General features: G+C 39.9%; 1 protein-coding gene across 13 annotated transcripts in view; it reads left to right on the forward strand.

The window, feature by feature from the left end:
• Positions 1 to 19820, forward strand: part of RBFOX1 (RNA binding fox-1 homolog 1) — a 1157213-nt gene that overhangs the window by 315524 nt on the left and 821869 nt on the right. The gene's annotated exons all lie outside the window — the stretch shown is intronic.

The raw sequence follows: 19820 nt of genomic DNA on the forward strand, positions 1-19820 counted from the left end.
CTTTAGTGAAAGAACACTTTGGAATCAGATATCTGCAAAACATTGTGAAGGGAAAAGATTATTTACAAACATGACTTCAGAATATAGAATAGAACGTTTTCTATACAAAATAAAGTGTCACCCTGTTGGAAATCTTTCAAGGAAACCTCATCTTATCTGTTTTGTTCTGTGGAGATGATTCAGTGTTTGTGGTTACATCACAAGACAATGTGGCTTCCACTGAATTTGTAGGGACAATCTATTTTGAGACGCTGAATGAAATCTGCTGTGTGTGGGTAGAGTCGGTCTATCCAGATGAAAATTAAAGGAAGTTTCAGCTGACTTTAGTGGAATGCTTTAAGGCAAAAGGTGATGTCAAATAGAAAAGCTTCAGAACACAGATTTTGGGTCCATCAGTATAGGAATTCTAGGGAAAAGTACTGGGGAGGAGCATTTAGCCAGAGGTGTAACTGGGTTTACAGCAGATACATGATGTGTAACCCTTTATTCCCAATACAGCTGGAAACTTGGAGAGCCTGGATTGCACACATGCCTTAAATGATGCATAAAAATGAAGGGTGCACATAGAATATTGGGGTTTGCGTGCATTTCATTATTACACATTGTGGTTTTACCATATACAGAACAAACTGAATGTTACCTCCCAAACTGCAACTATTTCAAGATAAATATTTTCATTGATAATAAGTTTTCAAAGACAGTTTTCATGACATATAATCACACTGCCAATTTTTCAAGCACAGATAGCTAAATCTAAAGCCTGCTCTATTTGTTTTGCTTTTTAATAAAGGTAAAATTTTGGTTCCTAAACCAGCTTTCACACATTGAAATAAGATATCACTTGGATTGTTCTCTGAAGCACCTGGTGCAGATATTACAAAACAAAAGCTCAACTTTATAGAGAAGTAAATCTAATTTTCTGTTACTCAAAAGTGCATACACACTTCTCTAGTTCTAATTTTTTTAATTCTACTCTGTGTTTATGCTTTAAGAACATTTTAGCCTATAACAGCACAGGAAAAGCAAGGTTCTAGTTGGCTGAGGTAGCACAAACCACAGAATACTGAGCTGATTTCATTCCTCCCTGACACACAAGCACCTGTGATTCCTCCTCCACTTGTTGGTGTTTGGGTGCACCTGCCTGGAGTTGTGTTCCATGGTAATACCTTTAACCAAAATCATATTTTGAATTTGCTAATAGCACTCATTGTAATTACTGTGTAATACTTAATTGGGATTCATGTAATTATTATTTTAAACCACTTTACATGTTCTGATTTGAATTTTTAATTTAGAAAACACATATTCAGTCCTTCGATCTGATTCCCTCTGGGTGGCTGTGGATGGAACATACATTTTAATGTGTCAGGTTATTTGTATGCAACAGGATTTTGCCATTCTAAACTCCTGAATCTATGCTAGTATTTATATGTGTAAAGTTACTGGCAGTCCAGGGTCATATATTTTAATCTCTAAAACCTTTGTTTGCTCACACAGTAAAACTATTTAGATTTGAGGTTCTTTAATAAAATACATACAAGATAATTTGTCTTACACAGTATCTTAACAGCAAGTTACATTTCTATGCATTTTTAAATGCATGCTGTTAATAAAAATATCTAGCTGTGCATATATATAATTTTAATTACTTATTCTAAATTTCAGAAAAATAAGTATCTTTACATTGAATTTAGAAGTCACCTTGCAGAGATTAAAAGCAAGCTGTATGGACAGGATGCTAGGAAGTCATTAAACAGGTATGATTTAAAGAGGACTGGATAAACTTTTTACCTACTGTGGCCTCTATGAGCCTGTACCTTCTGATACTGCAATATTCATTTTCTTTAAAAGTATGGGGTGTCAGCTGCACCCAAGGCCTGGGGAGGTGTTTCTCTCGGGAATAATTACAGTCCTGCTGTCCTGACACATGGGCTTCAGTGAGAAACAGTATTATTCTGAAACACCACCAGGATCTTATCTAGAGGCACCAAGCCTGTCCAGTGTATCAAATAATAAGGCAGACACTATTTTAACACAGCTTTACTTTATTCAGTCCTTCTGCAAATGTTATAGAAAGGAGTGATATAATTATCTGTATTCTGTTACTGAAAGGCTAAGTGTGTCTCATGAAGAAAATCTCAAAAAGATTTTAATTAAGTTAAAACTAAAATTAAGAGCTGGAGTATAGAAAATGTCCTAAAGAATCTTTAATATCAAAATGAGCTCATAGCATCTTCTAAAATATAAGTTAATAGAGGCAAGTTAATATTCCTTCAGCGGAGAAAATGAAAACAGAATTGTACATTTAGTTTTAGAGGTCTTGAATACTTGGCTCTTTTCAAGTCCTGTTTCCTTTCTGTCTGTCCCTCAAGCAGACCATGAATGAGTGAAGTCTCTGTGCAGCTCTGCCCTTAATGTCTCTCAGAAAACAGGGTGTCCTTATTGCTGAGAAACCCACAGATCTCCTGATGAAAAAGAACATCATCCTTACAGGAGGTGCTGTTGAATCTGGTACCGTGGGAGGTAGTTTTCTTACAGCAATGTGTAAATTCAGTTTATTAAACTTAACTCAGGAAAAACACCCTCCCTGTCCCCTTGTAGCATCTCAGAGCAGCAAGTGCCCTGTTACCATTATCCCCTCACCGTGGGTGTCCCCATCAGCAATCCTGTAATGCCATGGAAAGGGAATCACGCTGGCAGGAATTACTAAGGCACTGTTTGCTGCAGGACAAGTTTGTAGATCTTTTGTTTGTGATTTGGAAAACTTGGTGAGCGCCTGCAGCTTGTCAGACACCAAATGAGACAGGAGCTCCAGCAGCCAGGTAATGACCGACCCTTCCAGGGGCTTCAGCCCCAGGCTGCATTTGTGCCATGTTTCTTCCCAAAGCCTGTGTAGGTGCCTCACAGTTGGTGCTTCACACACCATTCCCAGGCCAGGGTTAAGGTTTTCAAAGCAAAGCACACCCATGGCACAGATCTGTGTCTCTGTGCCCAGGAGGGGGCATTGCCCCTGCCCAGCGTTCACCCCTCCGGTTCCTCCGGCTTTCTCTTCATCCCGTCCCTGCTGCTCCCGCCTGAACATCTGCCTGTAAAACTGAGTTTTTCTTTTCCTTTGCCCCCCCCCCCAACCTTGATGAATGGCTTATATCTCAACACAGAAGCTCACCTTTCTCTTAACTGCAAATGATTGATAGGGCAGGAATAGCAGTGGAACAGGTTCTGTGTCCTGGCAGCCTGGGCTGCTGCCGGGGCTTCCCTCCAGGGACTGGCAGGAGCCTCATTCCGTGCAGGAATTTAAAGCCCTACCAAGCCAGTGAGAAACCGAGTGGGATTTTGAAATTCGTACTGCACAGTCTGAATATCCTCTGAAAACAGCAAGCCCAGAGTGCTCTGCTGATTCTCTGTCGTGGAACACTTTGAAGGGCAAATATTCCTTTTTGTTTTGCACGGGTGGTATAATGTTGATGGAAGAACTCAGAACCATCAAATACAAGTTCACATGCTTGTATTTGTTTTATATGTTAAGAAAGAAGATGAAAGACCATGAATATACTTAGTTCAGAAACATTAATTATTTCTATATCTGTATATGCTTTGATGCACATGCTACATAATTCTATAATTATTGATAGTTCTGTAATATAGAATATTAATTCTGTTCATGCTCTACTATCATTTAAAAATTCCGTTTTCCCTTAGCCTGTTCCCTGTACATTTTTATTATTCAAGTGAATGTAACAATGACCTTTTGGAAAGAATGTCTAGTTAGATTAGTTACACTTTTAAATATAATGAGTTCTTAAGGCCAGGTTTTCAAGTCGTGTGTCAAGGTGGCTCCACTACAGTCAGGGGATTTGTGCCAGATTACACCTACAGAAAATCTGAATGTAAAGCTGAAGACAGTTATTTATTCAAATTTGTATGTCTAAATTTAGGCAGAAAAGGGGAAAAAAATCAAAGGTGACTGAAAGAGAATAGATGTCTAAGTGATACGACTTTAACAGGTTCCTGTGATGACACAGATAGAAATGTGCTGGGAGAAGTTAATGGCTTTGAAAAGTAAAGACCAAAAGTACAGTAATATCCTTGAAAGTGCTGAATTCATGAGTCAACATTTAAATGGGAGCCTGTCTTCCCACTAAATAGCTTTTCAACTTCTTTCTTATCATAGTAGTCCTTAATTAAAATAGTTCAAAGGAGTTGGGTCAGAAAACTGCATTGGTTTTTTTTGTGCTAAAAAGAATTTCTGCACTCAGCAGACTTCATCAGTTCTCAAAACTTAACAGTTGAGTCAATAGTCTCCTTTTCACTCTGGTGAACTACACAGTGAGAATGCCATAAGCAATTATTTAATCTTAGTAACTCGGGGTTAGTTCAGGACCGCAGTGGTCTAATTAAAAAGTGCTTCAGTGTATCATTGATTTCTTGCTATGACGACAAAGTCCTGCTTAATTCTGCTTCCCTCTGAAACGAGTGCTGCTGCCAGCCAAGCTTGCTGCAGGAACACTGAGGGGCAGGGAGAGGCAAACGTGACCATCACTGGTTTGTTGGGGCAGAGAGGGAAGGGAAGAATAAAGAAAGATCAGAAAACAGAGAGGAGAATTTTAACTCGCGGTGGCAAACAAGGTCTATGACATTGGTTTAAATACCTGTTCAGTCAGCCAGTCTGAGGAAAATCTGAAGGATGGGTCGCTGTTTTCTCAAGATAAAGCTTTGCAGCAAGTGCTGCATTGCCAGCTCCAGGCGCTGGGCCTCAGTGATCTATTCACTGGTCAAAACATCAACATCCCAAATTCATTGCGCTGCCTCAGAAATGACCTCCTCTTACCCTGCTTTCTGTAGTTTGGAGTTTCATTCATTTGTCATCTTGCAATCCCGTTTCTGGTTTAAATTTCCACTTCTGTTGAAGATATAAGCCCAAGTAGTAGAGTGAAAAATCCCATAACCTCATTCATAACTGTCATGACCTTTAATTCAGAAGCCACAGCTCTGGAATAGCTGCAGTTAATAGTCTTTTTAAGAGCTTTATTCATTCTTTGGCTAAAAATTCGTACAGCAATGTTGATTGGGGAATTGATAAGACTCGTGGAAAGTGAGTTGGGAAACAGAACAAGAAATCTCAAAATTTTAGTCTTTTTATTATTATTATTTCAGTTCAGCTGTCCTGTTAGCCTGCTTCTTATTCCAGTTCTGCTCTGTGCTTTTGTGCTTTATTGTATTAGTTATCAGCTCGTAGAACTCTCAGTAAAGTATAAGATGTAAGAAAACTGAATGATAACAACAACAGTGTCAAGCTAATCAGATGAAATATTTTGCTTTTTAAACATTTATATTTCAGGGAAATATATTCTCCACATGAAGCTCCCTCTCACCTGAATGCTCTTGCTCGTTCACCATTAAAACAGTTTCCCTAGAAGAAAAACCCAACTGACAGTCTTTATTAATGAAAAATAAGATGGGAAAGCCTACAGTCGGTTCTACTAAACTGCTGTGAGCAATTGTTAGGGGGAGGCTGTAAAAATCCCACTCTGATTGTCTTTGCATTTATGGACCCTTTCCAATCAGGGAACCAGCTCATGCAGAACACAACCTTCCTACTGCTTTGGAGTCAGATCTGTGCCTGCCCCATTATAGACCAAATTAGCCATTTTCTGCAGGCTGCAATAAACTCCAGCTCTTTCATCCCAGAGAATTTCAGACAGTCAAGTACAGGAACGACTGAAAAAGTGTAAAACTAAATTAAGAGCTCAACTCCCCTTATCTTCTCAAAATTCCTGTCTTGGTATTTCAAATTCTATTTGCACCCAAACCAGCTCCACTGTTGAAGGAATGGCATCTGTCAAAGTCAGTGCCATCAGTGTGATGTGCCAGTAAACCCCTTATATTTTTGCATCTTTTCCCACATACCAGGAATTGCTTTGACATGTTGAAACAAATGCCACCAAATCCATTTGCACAAATGTTGGTTGTGCTCAAATTCTCAGCACACTTCTGCTTCTTGGCTTTTCTACAGTGATACATTAAATTCATCGTCACATCCACAGAGTAAGAAGATTATCCAACTTCTATAAACTGATCTGAATGAAGCAACAGTGAATTCAGGATCTCTCACTTGTGCATATATTCACTCCCTCCCCAGTTCCTTTAACACTCCTGCATAGCTGGGTTTCTCTCAGGGAATCAATAATAAAGGCAAATGCTTCAGAATCACCTGGTTTGGGAAGAAAGCTGCTCTCTCAGAGCCTCACTATATGCTGGGACTTTCTTCTTACAGCAAAAAAGTGTGGCTGCTGTAGTTCTTGTATTTCCCATATTTCCAGGGAATTGATTTGAAGATTTTTAAGAGCTCCTTTCTTGCTCCTGGCTCACCTTGTCAGGCTGCTTAACTCCACAGGACTGTGGAGCCTCTTATCATCTCTTAGCCCTAAGAATTCAGTCAAAGCCCTGCTTCCAGCTTCCCACCAGCTGGCTCCTGCAGCGATGCCCAAAGTCACCACTACCCTCAGATTCAGCCCTTTCATGGTTTCTTACAGAGCTCTCAAAGAGGAAAAAAAAAAAAAAAAAGAAAAAATAAAAAATCTCATTATATTGTTGCTAAGTCCATAATGTTCCAAATTGTACTGATTCTTTGGTCAGAGTTCAGTGCAACAAACCGTGCAGGGAATATTTTTTGAATCAGATAAAGATTTGGGAAACATATTACATACTGCTGGTGATTTTGAAAAATAGTGAATGCTCTAAAATGTTTTTTCTTCAGCTGACCCAAACTCAGGAAGAACAGAGTAGAAAGCCTGTTGTATGTAACACCACCTTCTCTTTTCTTGATGAAACAAAATACATTTAGAGGGGTTCCTTGGTTGTTATTTTCCCTTTATTTTGCCCCCTCCAGCTTCCTGTTGGAGGCCCAGCCCACTGCGTGGTTTGACTGGAGACAGAAAAGGCCTTGAGGCTGTGTAAGAGCTGCTCAGCAGTAAATAAAACATCCCTGTGTTAAAAACAGTGTTTTCATCACAAATCCAAACCACAGCACCATGGGGGCTGCTGTGGACAAAATTAACTCCATCCAAGCCAGTGTAGCAGGTTTCCCTGGAACTCAAAGAACTTTTCCCTAACTGCAGAAAATTTATAATTCATTTTTCACTAACTGAGAATATTTGGACATATTTCTGAATTTCTGCTGTGCACCTGGGCTGATGTAGAAAGAACTATTTCTGTTCAAAAGAGTCTTTCTCCTTAAAAAAACCCAACCCCAAACATTTTACCAATCAATACATTATCACAGCACTCCTGTTCCCTGCACCTTCCCTCTCCATATGGTTTTACATATGCATAAGCAAAACTATCTGCTTTCAGATAAGTCTCAACTATAAAAATTCTCCATAATAATAGTAATTATTTGATCTCTTTACCACTTCTTGCTCATCTCAGTACTCACATGGTGTGGGTGTTCATAGTTTCACCAGTGACCTGTGTTTGCAGAGCAGCAGCCTCCCCTCTATCAATGTATTATTATCAATTTATGACTTGTGAGAGAGCACCACTGATTAACCTCTGTGTGGTTTCAATAGTTTCAATCATTTTGCGATGTTGAACCCCAAAATGCTTCTCCTAAATACAACTTGAGTTTGAAAAGACATGGCTCAGAAGTGGTTCACAAGTTGCATTGTTCATATTATGCATTTTACCAGCCATGGAAATTTTTGGAATTAATTGTGAGAACAAACCACGTGCACACTGTTTTCTAGCGATTTAAGATGCTGAAGGTTTTTAATGCTTGACTTGACACATTTTATCATAATTTTTTAGTGGATGCCCAGCTCTATTTTAAGATGAACTGTTGTTTGAATGCAAACAGCAAAGCCTGTGTCTCACCAGTCAGTTTGCCACATCCACCAGTCTACCAGGGCATCTGCCTTTCAGTCAAGTAAATAAGGCAATTTCTACTTCTGATTCTAGAATTCACAAACACTGTCCTTAATTGCTGATGTGAGGCTGCCTCTGGACCTTGTGAAGTCAGCAAAGTGATTAATGACTCATTAAAAATAAATACGTTTCCCAAAAGAATTTGCAGGGATTCAACTGTGAAATTCCTGCTGTACTCCATGTGAGCTACATGACTTAATCCCCATGACCTGCACTTTATGAGTAACCTTTTGGAAAATAAGCAACTTAAACAGCTGGAGACATGCACTGTTACAAGGTACTGCATGGCAGTGCAGCACTCCAGACAGAAATGGGGTTTGAAATGAAAACATTAGTTACTTAAACTGGCAACTCGGAACAAGGCTGTGTTGGTGACTGGCTTTGGGGGCTTCATGTTCCAAATCCTGAAAACCTTTTGGCATTATCCATGAGGAGGCTGAAAGAGGACACGCTGAGCTGGGTTTCACCACAGCATTTACACGTGTCCAGTCAATCAGTCCTGAGAGAAAATGAGTGTATTTTCAAAATATGTCATGAAACGCTCCAGCAGGCATAAAAATCAAAACCTGTTGTTACTGAGGACAAACATGGTAGTAAAGGAATAAGGTGTCTTTGACTTCTACATTTACAGCCAGTAATTAATTAGGAATGTAGTTCAGGAAGCAGGAAGGAACATCCAGTGTTTGCTGCACAGGTAAGTCCTTCCTGCAGAAATGCAGCACAGCTCAGCTGTTTCTAAGGTGCACCACCAAATGGTCCTTCATCCATCCCAGCAAATTATAGAATCTTCATTTATTCATTCATTTTCTGGTGTGTTTTATCATTCCAGTTCCCCATAGATTTTTTTTTTCCAGCCCCCTACTCTACAGATATTATATTTCTTACAAGGGATGGTCTGCAACACAATTTTTTGTGCCTTTAATTGTAAATCCCTGATTTTTAGTGCAAAAAAAACCCAGGTAGCTGTTTACAGGCTTGCATAGATAGATCATCTGGGGTTAATTAAGAGATATCTTTCTAAATTTCTACCAAAGTTATGAATAGAATTATGTTTCTTGCTTTGAACCTTGCTCGGTGTTTACTCAGGTAGCATGTCCATGGCTGTGTGAGGGACCAGGCTCTTTTACTGTCAGAAAGTAGCAAACTATGTGCTGCTGAAATTCTTTATTTCATATAAATAACCGAAGCCAGATCATTAACCTCATTGCAGCACTGTGACCATGCCCTCTTCTCCACACTCTGCTCTTTTAATCACACCATCGATCATCCATCATCTTTCACACCACATTCAAAAACTTTGTCCTTGCCACAAGGGCTATTCACAAGTTTCTACACTCTCAGCTTTAAAACACGGACAGTTGAAAGGAAAAGGGGAAGCAAGAGTAGAATGATCAACTGGCAGTTTTCTATCACTACTTATGTGCAACTGTGTTTATGGATTAATTCTTCAGATGCTCACACAGGCCATGATTCTTCAGGATGTATATTTTTTATGTGTATCACTTAACACAGGGGTACCAACCAGCCTTTACAGACTTGATTTGGTGTTCAGTAGCTGGTGTAACAGTGAGCTGCAGATGTGCTGTCACAGCTGACTCTCCAAGTGTAGCTGGTCTCTGAGGAGAGGGAAGGTCCTGTGTCACACAAACCCACCACCCCCAGCAGTGAGAGGCTCCTCACTGACTGTGATGGACATGGATCAGGCCTGGAGCCAGGGGGTGTTTGTGTGCACACTTATATTTCACCAATAACCACCAGAAGCCTTCATTAAGCTGAGCAGTTAAAGTGGCTGCTGACCTCTCGCCACCCGAAACAGTCGCATACAAATAGTAAATTAAATCAAGCATTAATCAAAACTGTAAAATAGCCTGCTTAATCCTTCCAGAAACAACACACCCACAACCTTCTTCCAAACCCTTGTCAAACAAATGGTTTTTGCAGCGTATCTGGAAGGTCATCAAGTCCTGGGCTATTTCAGGAGCAAGTTCCAGATGGTCTCCAACACGCTGAATAATGTATGCCTGTGTGGGAGTGGGGAGAGAGGGGCTTGAAGGAACTATTATACTGATGGGAGTAAATCCCTGCATTTTACATTCATATACGCCAAGGTAGGTGTTAAAAGTGCTCTCGTGTCCTTTGTTTCAAGTGGCAAAAATAACTTGTTTCAAGAATCTTTACTGACAGTATCCATTTCATCTTTCACTCAGCAGCACTCTGAGCTTTTGTTTGGACTACAATTGTGTTGATTACAGGAGCACCAGTGTTTTAATGGGATGTGGCATTTGTAGTGTGACATTCCACGAGCAGTAACCTTTTATCTTGTAATTCTTGGAATGTTGTGAAGTGAAAAGCTAACAGCTATATATGCATTATTATAGACAAGGTAGTTATTAAAGGAAACATATGTGTTTGAAACTGTTTTGTATGAATATCATGGGGCTGTTTGCATGAATTTGCACGGGGGAGTTGGTTGATGATGAGCTCAATGTGCCCTGGCCCTGTGTCCTGGCAGCCCAGAAATCAGAGTTGTCCCTGGGCTGATCCCACAGCGTGGGCAGCTGGTGAGGAGGGGATTCTCCCCCTCTGCCCCCTCAGGTGAGACCCCCCCTGCAGAGCTGCCTCCAGATATGGGGCACCAACAGCACAAGGACGTGGAGCTGCTGGAGAGAGTCCAGAGGAGGCCACGGAGCTTCTCCAAGGGCTGGAGCCCCTCTGCTCTGGAGCCAGGCTGGGAGACCTGGGGGGGTCACCTGGAGAAGGCTCCAGGGAGACCTGAGAGCCCCTTGCAGGGCCTAAAGGGGCTCCAGAAGAGCTGGAGTGGGACTTTGGACAAGGGATGGAGGGACAGGACAGGGGGGAATAGTTTCAAACTGACAGAAGGCAGGGACAGATAGGTTATTGGGGAGAAATCCTTCCCTGTGAGGGTGGGGAGGCCCTGGCACAGGTTGCCCAGAGAAGCTGTGGCTGCCCCATCCCTGGAAGTGTCCAAAGCCAGGTTGGACAGGGCTTGAAGCAACCTGGGCTAGTGGAAAATGTCCCTGCCCGTGGCAAGGAGTCGGAACAAGATGATCCTTAAGGTCCTTTTCAACCCAGACCATTCCATGATTCTGTGATTTTTTTCAATGCACAGGGTAGACAGTAAATGCTATCTGAGCACAGTGTGTAAAACTCCAACAATCCACACGCCTCAAACTGTGTCACCACCTTGACTGAGTTTACTCAGAGATGCCTGTCTGCCCACACTGTGAGTGATAGGGAAACACTGAGCAGATCCTAAGCTGAGAACAAAATCAGACCATCTGGATCAGTTGTGGACTTAGGTCAGAGGTGAAAATGGGATTTATTAACCAGTGGACCTTTTCAGGCCTGACATTACATTCTGACCAATGCCATGATGGGAGATGAAGGACATGGAGTAAATATACATTTCACGCCTTCATCTCTGCATGCAGGAAGGTAGAGGTGGCACTGTAGTGATATCAGTCATAAAATAAAAAAAGAAACAAACCCAAATATTCTGCAATAATGTTAAATATTAATAATAATGCTAATTATGTCACAGAATGGAAATCTCCTTTTCCCCTTGCTATGTTTTGAGTTCTCTTATGGCCATAGCTCTAAATCCACGTTCTTGGTGAAATTCTGTTCCTGTGTAGAGAGACCAAGGGTATGGAAGAAATTGCACACAGATAAATCAGTGCATCGTTTTTGTCCTAAGGTAATAATATTTCAAAGTACTTTCATTCTGATGGTTTTCAGAATAACTATTTGAAGTGAATTGTTGGCCTTGGACAAATTCCTGGAGGAGATAATGACGTACATGTCACAAAAGAAATCATTGTTATAGGCACAGCTGGTGACAGTGCTCGGTGTCAACAAACAAGTAAGTTGACATAAAGCCTACCATTCAATTACTGGCATAAAGAAATCTCCTCTAAAACAAGATTGAAGATGTGGCCTATGGCACCTCAAGTTTGAATAATAGAGCAATGGTAAAAAATAGACAATATCAGGGATGCAGTAAGAGAAAAATTTAATTTCTAATCCTCATTGTGTGCCTGTTCAGAGGACCAATACAAAATTTAAATTTCCTATACAGTCAATGTTCACTAATTGCATTTTCATATTTTGTACATAACTGTAAATATGTTTCCAGCTTGACACTGTGGCTATTAAGGTAATTACAACGTCCAAACTCTCCATTTGAGTTCTCTTCTCCAGGTCTGTCACTGTTCACGGGCTCCAAAGTGCATCCATGTTGTTCTTCAAGCTCTGCAGGAGAATCCATAAACCTATTCACAGCAGTAAATTGTTCCCCATAAAGATTGGATCACAAAAGTGGGTTGGCTATTGTCAAAATGTCACCCAGAAGACAATAGAAAAACCAAATAAAACTGGGTGTCAAACGGCTGCTGTCGCTGCAGCCCAGGGGGATGTCAGGCTGGACAGTGTTCTGAGGGACACTTCAGGGTGGCTGAAGAAAATCAGGGGTGAGAACTCTGCAAGTTCCAGTCCTTCAAAGAGAAATCTAATGAAAGAATCAGGAAATTATGAGTTTCCCACTGATGACTCACTACAGGTGTTCTTAGGGGAATTTATATGAGGGAATGAGAACTACAGATGTTAATTAAATCGTGGTCATGATTAAGGGGCATGTGAATGTAAAAGTAGACAGCACCATGGGCAGATCAGTCTTTAATGATCACACACCCCCTGAAGTTTCAAAAGAAGCAGAATATGTACTAGGAATTCTAAGGACTTGGAGAAGAGGCAAAGGAAGTCATCAGGCTCAGTCTTTCCTGTGACAAAATCTAATGATTTCCACAGGATTTTGCCCCTTCCTCTGGGGATTATTTCAACTGGCAGATCTGCAGTTGTGTTTTATTGACTGTGTGTTCCAAACAGTCAGTTCTAAATACACAGCACAAGTTATCATGTCAGTAAACAAGCAGCATAACATAAGACTATTCATGTAAGTAACAGGTTAATATTTCCGTAATAGTTCTTTATGATTGTTATGATTATGAGTTAGTTAAGACACCCCAAGTTATAATACGATATAATATAATTATTATTGTTAATTATGAATATTATAATTACAATACATAGAAAATGTAATAATATAGTAACGATGATATAATATAATATAAAATAGCTGAGTTCCCTGAGGCCTCCACTTGTTGTTGAGGAGGAAAATTCTGTTTGGTTGATTGTGATGTCCAACGTGTGTGTAACACTGTGTGTCCTAGAATATGAATTGTGTTCTGCTTTGATCTAGGCTGGTGTTGCTGCACCTCCCTTGCCCTAGGGACACCTGTGATTTGAGAGGTATCACAAATTTTTGATTGCTGTCTTTTTACAACAGCAATTCTGCAGGAGAAGAGGAACTCATGACATCACTGGAGATGAGAATTTTAATTTAAAAGCCTGATGCTCAGTATCGAAGAAACCAGGTCATTAACTCCAGTCACGTGGTTGTTTCTGTCCCAAACCAAGTGACAAAATCATTACTTAACTAAACTAAAAGCAACTCAGAGGAACTTGACTAAAGAACATCTGTCATTCAGGTGTTTCTCCTGTAGGTCTCCCTGCACAGAACACTCTTCCTTGGGGGTTAAAATTTCTCCTGATTTTTAAAAAATTTTAAATGTTTATATATGAGGAATGAGATGATAAATTTAGGAAAGGAATCTGCATTTGATATGTTTCCTCTTCTTCATGTGGAGAAATTTCCTAATTTTTTCTATTCTGAGGCCTAATTTCCAACCATCAAATGTTTTATACTTCTGAGTCAGGTATGTGGACAGGCACCTGAAATCCAAATGTCCAAGTCATTTATATTTTTCTCCTTGTTTAAGGGTATTTATGTACTTTTCCACGTGAGCTTATCTGTGACCCATAAGGAACTAGAAGCAGTGGGACTATTTCACATGTAAAACATATTAAAGTTTAACAATCACTTAAAAAAGACAAATGAAAAACAAACAAACAAACAAAGAGTTTAGAAAGTTATTAGAAAAAATAATATGGTGAATGATGGGAATTGAAGTCCACCCAAGCTACTGGGCTTTCACTGTTAAATTTGACAACATCAAACTCCATAGACTTTAATACATTTTTTTTATTTAAAAAAATTTACAAGATACACTGCACTTATTTCAAATTTGATTTATTTTAAATTTGATTTATTCAAATTTTCTTTCCTTCAAATTCCTAACATAGCTCAATCTGGGGTGGAGAATATGGTTCCTGTACAGTCAAAATTTTATAAGCAGTTGATCAGGAAATCTTTTTTAGATTGAAAACAAGCTCCAAGGTCCATTTTGAGTCCACATCCACTCACAGGGCTACTTCTGACACAGCCCAGGAGAGCTGTGATGGATTAACTGAGTGCATAACAGATATTGTTTTAGTGCATTAGCCCTGATTTCCTGTTCCAAGTGATTGATTGAGCCTCAGTCAAGACAGTGTCCACAGCAAATATTAAGCAAACTTACCCAGACACAATCAATCACTCTTATCAAAAGATCACCACATTTGGAGCATAAAATGCTGAAGCCTTACCTGCTTTGCTCTGTCTTCATCCAGTTTAATTATATTTCTTAAAGGCACAGAGAGCAGGTTGTGTTTGTGGAGCTGTTTGCTGGGTGTGCTCCTCCAGGCTGGGCAGCTCTCGAGCACAGAGCTGTTATTTGCTTATATTGCAGCATGGTTGCTATTTTCAAGAAATGCATGTTTCAAAAAGACATGATGCAGTAATCACAAGGTAATTTGAATATTTAGAGGATAACCTGACAGTAAGAAATATAAAAGCTGACCCTGGTGTTTTCGTGGATTACCACTGGCAACAATATTTTCTCTGAGCACTGCATTTCTAAAGAATTCTCCTACATTCTGCTGTGATTTTGCTTAGTTTATTTAACAACTATTTAAGCCCCTATGAATATTATTTAAGCACAGTCAAAAGGTCTTCTTTATAGCACACAAATGTGATTTAATAATTTCAAGGCTATAGAAGATTCTGTTTCTCTTTATCAGGCTGTGGGTAAACCAAATGCTGTCAGTGGTCTCCTGTTCAGATTTGTCTGTCTGGAAACCCTGAAAACCAACAGAAAACACAGGGATTTTTCAACTCTTGCTTGGATCCCAGAGTTTAGACTCTTAACACACTTGGTAGGATCCTACTTAATACCAGATATTTTTTTTAAAGTATATAGGAATGAATGGACCTGCCAAACTAAAATGGAGAAGGAAGGACAAGGATCCTACATTATGGGGAAAAAAAAAGTGAAGCAGCAAAATTTAAATACTAAAGGGTGTTTGTTTTTTCTTAAAAGCTAAGAATTACTTATTCAAAAAATGCAAAAATAGAAAATCAGGATTTAGGATGCTGTTAGTCAGCTGCAGGGGAAACTGTGGAGTCAGAACTGCTCTGGCCCAAGATTTACTCACCATGCAGCATAAGCTCATGAACTTTCTCTGCTGGCTTGGGAATTATAAAATAGTGGTATCTGAAGGACTTCTCCTCAGGAATCACCTTTATGGCCACTATGGACCATTAACTGGCAAGGTGGGTAGGAATTGAATCAGTTTTTGTCAGAATCAGCATTGTTTTGGGTCACTGTTGGTAGCCCAAGACACAACTTGGTTTCAGTTTTCTTTTCTTTTTTTTTTTTTTTTTTAAAGCTTAGCTATAAAAATCATATCTTGAAACCAACCTCTACTTTTCCTGGTCAAGGGATTCTTCCCCTCCTGTTCATACTGTAGCTGGAAATAAGGGTTTGTCCCACTTCCACGACTCAACATTGAATCCACGGGCACTGAGGCAGTTTTCAGTTGCCTTCCATCTCAAAACTCACCAGAGTGACTCTGGAGTCTGACATTCCACCAACCTCTGATAATCCTGGTTAGATGGATTTTTATAGTGTAAGTAGAGTAAAACAACTTCTTACTGCTCAGACAAGAACACAAATGCTCATCCTGTTCATGTCCAAGAGAGCATCTGCAACAGCCTTTAATTGCTTCAGAACACGCAGTGGGAATGGCTTCAAATGAATTTAAATTGCAAGCTTGGTCAACTAAAATGCTTTTAATTGTTCTTTGGCAGCCATTCAATCTACTTTTTACACTCTGATTGTAGTGTGTAGCTGCTCTGGTGTGTGCATGTTAACAGTACAGAAATGTATCACAGATACATAAAAATACAGAGATTTATCACCCAAAAATCATTGTCTGTACAGGTGTGACACCACCATGTATCAGAGTCTAAAAAAACTGCAGTCATAAAAGGTGTATTTATATAATACATTATAAGAAACAGTTGTTCATCAAAGGATGTGTGATGTCTCCTTCCCCATTCCCTTTTTGTTAGCAAAAGTTGATACAGGAGGAAAGAGAAGCAGTAGGAAGTGTCTGCACACACATGGAATATTTCAGTGGCCATCTCTGATGTTCTTGCTTTCTATCATGTAAGTCCCAGACAGTCAAGCTGGAAAAGTTCACTGCAAAAATGTATTTTTGGTCATACTTTGACTCATGACAACTCTACAGACCTCTAGGCCAGTTTGCTCTTTTTGCACTCGCTTTTTTTTCATGGTAAATCTGATGAAGGTCTTTTGGTGAATGAAGGGTGAGGGAAAGTTGCTTTTTGTTATGCCTTAGCCTTTCAAAAATTCCAGCTAGGAGTGGAACTTGTCTTTTTGCACTGCTGATGCACTTACAGCAACACACAGTAGGTGATCTATGTGATACAGAGATTTCTTATTAACCTCATTGAGGTCTTTCAGCTTTCTCAGTATTTCTTTTCTCCATTATATGTTATCCAAGCATTCTGAATTTATGTGGCAAGGTTCTGGTAGTGGGGGGGCTGTAGGGAGGAGAGATCAGGAGCTGATCCCATTTTGGGCAGAGCTGGTTTCAGACAATTTAAACTGGACCTGCTGCTGCCCAGAGCTGATCCATCAGTGATGCTGTGGCACCTCTGTGGTAACACATTTAAGAAAGGGTAAAATCACCACATAAACTGTTTACTGTGGTGATTTCTGTGTCTGTGCTGTAAATTTATATTGTGCACGTTATAGTGCCTGCACAGATGTTCAGCAATTGTATCTTCTACATCACAGTTTTTAAAAACAGACAAATATTGTGAATTAAACCTGCAATGAAAAAGAACAGACTTCACAATAATCGTAATAAAATCTGTGAGAGAGCCCATACCTGTGACAGCTGCACTTGGGGTTCTGCAGGATGTTATTTTTTGGTTAAGTGGGGAGTTTTTTTGCACCATATGTAGGATTTTGGATCAAGACATTCCACAGCAAATCATTTAAGTTGTACGTGTTTCCTGAATATTCATGGTGTGGTGAGTCGACCCCAGCTGGCAGCTGAACAGTGTTTCTTAAAGCATTTTTAATTAAGATATTTTAGGAATATAAAGAAATATGCCCTATTAATTTTCAGTGCTTAATAGACTAAAGCAGAGGAAACCATTGGAGGCTGTGGAGTCTTTCATGGAAAGGTCCTCATCAGTGAGAGACTAAATTAGGTCACCTTGATAACCTGGTTTGGTGAACCAAATGGGTCTGATATTTGACAGCACCTCCCCTGGAGTTCTGGGTTAAAAATAGGGAAATAGCACAAGAAAACCCCCAGAAGGGATTTTTGTGTCTCAGTGGATGTTTTTCCTTTGAACACAGCGATGTTTCATTTTATAATTGAAATCCAGAATGGCTTTGAACTTTCAATAGCTGAGGCTATTAAGTAACAGTATCGCATTTCATTTATTATATTACGTTTTAAGTGCAGTCCATGCATTTTTAATTCTGTTTATGTCTTGAGAGCTTGCCTCTAGTGGAATAAAACCAATCAAGGATCTAGAATGAGAATTAAAATTTAGGTCCTGCCTCACCACTGCCCTGTGGTCCCTTTGTGTTGGCTTGAGTAAGTGCAAAGGGCAAATAAAGTAAATGTAAGGACCCTCTGGAGAAAACTGTTATTATATGGGGGCAGATAATGCTCACATTCTGCCAGGCTCACCTAAGAGTCCCTAAATGTGGGAAAGCTGGCTAAAGACAGGAGGGAGTATATGAGCTCTAGGCCAGGGTAGGAGAAAGAAGGGCCAGAACAAATGGTTTCAGAGAGAATCTGTGTTCGTGATATTCCAAAAAAACCCCAAACCCCAAACCAAACACAAAAAAAACTCCACAAAAAAATAACCAACCAACCAAAAATCACCCACAAAAACACCAAACAAGAGAGGGAGAGAATTGATGGTGAGGGTAAAAAAAAAAACAGTATTCTAGGTAGGAGGAGCTCCCTGAGAGCCCCCGGGCCGGGATTCCCTGGAAGCCCCTGGGGAGAGTGTGGTGGAGCAGGGAAAAATGGGATGGAAAAAGAGCAGCTGAGAGGAGCAGGATGGGCTGCCCATAACCCCCACTGCTCCAGGGAAGAGGAAGGAGAGGAGTCAGGTGTGAAGGACTGAAATTCAGCCTGGGGAAAAAAAAGTCAGGGTGGGGTAGGGGGAAGCTGGTTTAGTTTTTGCCTCCCACCCTTCCAGTTGGCAATAAATTGAATTAATTTTCCCCAAGTCGAGCCTGTTTTGCCCATGATATTATTTGGTAAATGAATTTTCTGTTTTAATCTTGACCCCCGAGCTTTTCCACCTTATTTTTTCCCCCTGTCCTGATGATTTTTTCCCCCTGTCCTGATGATTTTTTTCCCCCTGAGGAGGGGGAGGGAGAGTGGCTGGGGGGATATGAGGCAGCCAGGGGAGGTCAGCCCTTCACATCTGGGAACTGAAGAAGTTTTCCTCCTGTTTTCTACGTGGATCCATGTCTAGAGGTGTGGTTTCATTATTCTTTCACTGCTGACCTTGCATTGTAATTTTTATTTCTGCTTCTTTTTAATCAGGTAAAAAAAATAATGTAATCCTAAGGTACAACCAGAGCTCAGCTTTGTTTTGCTGAACAATTTTCAGCTAAAACTTTGCAGGCTTTTTTATATTCAGGTATTTTCTTTGTTATTAATGGGCTCATAATTCTGTCAAAACAAAGACTGAAAAAATGACATGTGATTTAATATTCACCTTTTTAGAGGACAGAGCTTTTCTGAGTACAGGAGGATCCAGGGCAGAATGTTAAAACTCACAAATTTAGCAAGGCCTACTGTATTTTTCAACCCTAAGGACTGCTTTACATCCCTGGAATTAGAATAAGGTTGGATCTGGAGAATCTGTGTCTGTCTGGTTGATCACCTTTTGCATTTAGGAAGGAGGTGTTTTTCCCATTACCAGATTGGTCTGGCCAACTGGAAGGGGTTTTATTATAGAATAAATTAATTTTTTTCTTTTTTTTTTCTCTATTTTTTTTTTTTGTCAGGGGCAATTTTAAGCAATTTTAAAATTAATTTTTGCCATTTAATGAAAGGCTATGTGATCACTATATGGAAGAGATGGCAAATATTACTGCAAGGCTCTATCACAAGAACAGTTCTCTGAGGAGAATCTGGACTGTAATACTATTTAATATTGGGCTGTGCACTACATTTCAGTGAATATCTACCTCAGAAATACAGCAGCTGCTTTTCTCAAGTATTTTTGCTTTCACTTGTCTGTAAGTATTTTTATCATTGATTGTACAATGGAGAGGATGAAATATTTTTTCCATAAAGACTTTGATACTCTATTTTTACTTCTTCCATCTTCCCAGGCATCCTTGTGCACTCCAGAATCTTTGTTTGTTTGTTCCTCCCTCTGTGAGCAGAGGGATGGGGACGTTCCTTTGCACCTCTCAGGACTTTGTTATTCCAGTCTCTCCCTTCTTCAGCTCTTGATGTTCTGACATTCAGATGAGTCACCAAATGCCTTATTTTTCAGGTTGTTAGATTGATTTCATGTGTGA

Source organism: Chiroxiphia lanceolata, chromosome 16 (genome assembly GCF_009829145.1).
Source record: "Chiroxiphia lanceolata isolate bChiLan1 chromosome 16, bChiLan1.pri, whole genome shotgun sequence".
In the NCBI taxonomy this organism is placed as follows: Eukaryota; Metazoa; Chordata; class Aves; order Passeriformes; family Pipridae; genus Chiroxiphia; species Chiroxiphia lanceolata.